Here is a 5117-nt window from a genome sequence, read left to right on the forward strand (position 1 = left end):
TTCCCTGGTGGTGCAGTGGTTGAGAATCTGCCTGCCAATGCAGGGGACACGGGTTCGAGCCCTGGTCTGGGAAGATCCCACATGCCGCAGAGCAACTAGGCCTGTGAGCCACAACTACTGAGCCTGCGCGTCTGGAGCCTGTGCTTGGCAACAAGAGAGGCCGCGATAGTGAGAGGCCCGCGCACCGCGATGAAGAGTGGCCCCCGCTTGCCGCAACTAGAGAAAGCCCTCGCACAGAAACGAAGACCCAACACAGCCAAAAATAAATAAATAAATTAATTAATTAAAAAATAATAATAAACTTGCTGATGAAGTTAAAAAAAAAAAAAAAAAGGACCTATGACCATTTACTCAGGGAACTGTGAGAAAGGGGGACTAGCTAGATATTGCAAGGACTTTTGGACCCAGAGTTTGATTCCCAAAGACCTAAAGAGTCATCATGACCCTGTTAGAATGGAAGCTCATGAGGGCCATTTAATAAATGAAGATCTATCTAAAGTGTAACTTATAGACTGGGTAAGTTATAAGTCCAAGAACTTACCCAGTTGTCGTTTCCTCAGTTCCCAAATGCATAAATGGGAATGATATAGTTGGAGTAAACACCATATTGAATCCTTGCCCTGTAAGGTAAGAGGGTAAGGAAAAACAAGTAAAAAACTTCTTAAATTTCACCCCATCCTCCCAACCAAGGTAAATCTAGCAAATAAAAAACAATACTGCATCGGGGGTGGGTAGGATAGGGAAGATTAGTGCCATCATTAAGGACTTAAAATATGGCGGCAGGGGAGCAGGGAGAGGAGCAGGTGTGGTTTCTTTCATATCTCTGTTTAATTTGTCAGTCTGACCTCTGCACAAACCAGATGGATTCTGGAGAATGACTGTAATGTCAATGCAAGCAGGCCCAATCACAACCGCTGTGACGGACATAGTACCGTTGCTAGAGCAGATGTGTTGCTAGGCCTCAGGTACATGGTATGTGGTTATTGATCTGGCAAATGCATTTTCTATTTCAGTTTAAAAAGAGGACCAGCAACAGTTCACATTCACATGGAATGAATACTATTCATTTAATTTTGCCCTTGGGCTGTTAACTCTCCTGCACTCTCTCATAGTCCAAAGAGATCTGGACTGACTGGACATCCCACAGAACATTACATGTATCCATTACATTGATGACATTCTGCTGACTGGACAGGACAAGCCAGAGGTGACTAGTACACTTGAAGCCTTGGTTAAGACACATGCAGTCAAGAGGGTGAAAAATTAATCCTATGAAAGTTCAGCGACCTGCCACTTCAGTGACTTTTTAGAGGTCTAGCCATCAGGGGCATGCCATGATATCTCTTCCAAAATATTGCATTGGAAGGAAGCACTGTGCCTGGCAGGCCCCTTTGAGTTGTGCAGGTAACATATTCCACACATAGGAATATTTATGCTCTGGCTCATATGTTGGGTAACATGGAAGCCTACCAGCTTTGCATGGGGCCCAGGGCAGGAAATAGTGCTGCAGGAGGCTGTGGTGCAAGCAACCCTGAAACTTGGGCCACAAGATCCTGCAGACCTCCCGGTATAGGAAGCATCACTGGTGGGAAAGATGCAGTGTGGAGTTTATGACAAGCCCCAGCGGCAGAATCACAACACAAGACTCTAGGATTCCAGAGCAAAGCCGTGTCATCTGCAGCAAATTAAGCCATTTGAGAAATAGCTCCTAAAATGTTGCTGAGCTCTGGTAGACACAGCATGCTTGACCATGAACACCAAGTAACCATGTGTCCAGAACTGCTCGTTATGAGTTTAGTCAGACCCACCAAGATATATAAAGTTGTATGAACTCAGCAGCAGTCCCTCAGAAGACAAAAACGGTACATATGTGATTGAGCCCAAGCAAGACCAGAGGGTACAAGTAAGATGAATGAGCGGGAAGCTCAGACCTACACATCAATCACAGTTGCATTAACGCTGTTTTCCCCATTTGTACCTACAGCCATATGGGGAGGTGGGGTACAACCAGCTGAAGGAGGACGGTGCCCAATACCCGTGGGTTGGCTTGGCTCAGATTGTGGGTGCAAGACACAAATGGACCATGGCTGCATTAGAGACGTATAAAGGGGTGGGCCTTGAAAGACAGTAGTGAAAGAAAATCTGGGAGCAAGGTACCTGCTCATAGTTTTATGTAGAAGTGGCCTTAGGTGAGATTCCTGGGCCGTGGTCAACGGCTGGCCCTCAGGTGAGGGTATGGGCATCCACCATAGAAGAGGCACTTTCATCTACAACCAAGTAGATAAAATGATCCCATCATTTGACACTGGCCACCCTGGAAGAGGCAAAATGGGCACATGGATAGAACTGCTTGTGGCAAAGATAGAGGCTATGACTGAGCCCAACAGATGAACTCCCACTTACCAAAGCTGATCTAGCTATTGTGTTTCTGACTGTCCGATCTGTCAGCAACAGAGACTAATGCTATGTCAATATGGTGCTGTTCCTTTAGGAAAACAACAGACCACTTGGTGTCATCTTGACTACACTGGATCCTTTTGATTCTAGAAAGGCCAGCAATTCAACTTCACAGGGATACCTATTCTGATATCCCCAGATACCAGAGCTACAAAGTCTCAGCCAGCACCACTATTTGGGTGTTAATGGAATGCCTAATTCACAGGCATGAATCCCACCCCAAAACAGTTTTCATCCAGGGGGATCTATTTCAGCAAAGGAGTGAGAGTGGGCCCAACCACAGAACCCACTGATCATATCACATGAACACAATCTGCAGTCTCACAGATCACTGGAGTGGCCTACTGAAGACACAATGTAAGCACCAGCTCAGAGGCAACATGCTGAAAGGATGGGGTACCATCCCTCAGGATGCAGTATATGCATCAAATCACAAGATGAGAGGATACAAGTGATGGCTCCAATTACCATCACTTCCAGTGACCCACTGGAAGACTCTGCTTACCATTCCTAAAACTCTGGGCTCTTCAGGGTTGGAAGAATTGGTCACCAAAGGGGGTACACTCTTACTAGGGTACACAGCAAAAGTCCTACTGAACTACATGCCATTATTGTCACCAAGGTACTTTGGACTTCCTATGTCCAGGGACCAGCAAGCTAGAAGAGCAGTCACCCTTCCGGCAGGGGTCACTGACATTGCTCAGCGGGAGGCAGGGGGATGGTAGAACTATGTGCAGAACACAGGTGACCCATTTGGTGCCTACTGGTATTCCCTTGCTCCAATGCAACAGTAAATGGATATGTGTAACAACCCTAGCCTGAAAAGGGTGTGATTAGCAAAGGTTGGAACCCCTCAGGGATGAAGGTTTGGGTCACACCATTAGGTAAGCCACCAAAACCTGCTAAGGTGATAGCTGTGGATGAGGAACATTTAAAATGGATGATGGAAGACAGGATGAATACTAGATGTGGCCCTTCAGTGACAGGGGATACCGATGATCCAATTCAACTCCTCCTTAAGCAAAGTACACAGAAATCACGGAGTTGCTCCCCAATCCTGCAAGAAGTGGGTCTGTGGGGTGCAAGGGGTGCAGCTATAGGAATGCTCCGTTCAGAATTCCTTCAAGAGAATTGGCTGCAGGAAGCATAGCTGACTGAGTCCCCGCTGAGGGGTCCTGGCTGCCACTGCTCTGGATTCAACGCCGCATTCGCTGCAAGGCCGGGCTTCCCCAGGGCTGCTCCCTGCCACTGACTGAGCAGAGAGGGTACCAGCGCTGGCCCGGTCTTGCACAACATGGGACTCCTCTGACAAGCAGTGTGCGCTCGAGGACACCCCAACAGCCTGGCCCAACCTTTTTCAGAACTGCATTGCAGTCTGAGGTTCTTCCTAGCCGGTCCTCCTTCCTTCCTGCTCTCTTGCCCCAGGAGTCAAGCCTACAGTACAGATGGAAGGCTCTGCCTGCCTCCTCCCGCTCCTCCTCTTTATGCTTCAAAGACACTTCCCTCCAATGAATCTCTCGCGACATGTCTTCCATAGGCATCTGCTTCTTGATGGAATCAAACTGACACAGAAGCTCAGATTTACAGACCAGTATTTGCGTTATTTTCTTTGAAACCACACCCAAACTAAGAGCAGTACAGATGCCCAAGAGAACTTTGTTCACCTTGCCAATCAAGTAATTCGAGGCCTACAATAGCTCCTAAGGATTAAAAGGGAAATGGGTGATATTATCAGCCTTGAGAAAAACATGAGGAAATATTTAAGATATCCAAGAAAGCATAAAAAATAACAGAATGAACACACAGCTTAGGAAAGAAACCTTATCGGGACTTCCCTGGTGGTGCAGTGGTTAAGAATCTGCCTGTCAATGTAGGGGACACGGGTTCGAGCCCTGGTCCAGGAAGATCCCACATGTCGCAGAGCAACTAAGCCCGTGCGCCACAACTACTGAAGCAATACTGAGCCTGTGCTCTAGAGCCCGCGTGCCACAACTACTGAGCCCACATGCCACAACCACTGAAGCCCTGCACCTAGAGCCCATGCTCCGCAACAAGAGAAGCCACCCCAGGGAGAAGCCAGCGCACCATAACGAAGAGCAGCCCCTGCTCGACACCAGCTAGAGAAAGCCCACGTGCAGCAACGAAGACCCAAAACAACCAAAAATAAAATAAATAAATAAATAAATTTATATATTAAAAAAAACCTTATCAAGAGTTGAAATCTCCTGTGTATCCCACTCTGACTGTACCCTTCTCCCACTCTCCAGATTTTGATCTTTATCATCGCTGTGCATGTTATAATATTTTTACTACAAATATATGTTGGTTTTTTTTGGGCTGCGCTGTGCAGCATGCAGGATCTTAGCTCCCCAACCAGGGATCGAACCCTTGCCCCCTGCATTGGGAGCACGGAGTCTTAACCACTGGACCGCCAGGGAAGTCCCTAAATATATGAATTCTTAAACAACATATTTTTGCTTTGGATTTTTAATTTCTTTTTAACTTATAATTTCCTAAAAATTAGACTTATATGTATTTATAATACAGTTTACTAAACTGATGACTAAAAAAAAACACCAACCTTTGTCACACAGAACTATTTACAATTTAGTGAGATTAAAGTGAAATTATTTAGCAGAAATGGATCAAAGTCACAATGC

Source organism: Balaenoptera acutorostrata, chromosome 17 (genome assembly GCF_949987535.1).
Source record: "Balaenoptera acutorostrata chromosome 17, mBalAcu1.1, whole genome shotgun sequence".
Classification (NCBI taxonomy): domain Eukaryota; kingdom Metazoa; phylum Chordata; class Mammalia; order Artiodactyla; family Balaenopteridae; genus Balaenoptera; species Balaenoptera acutorostrata.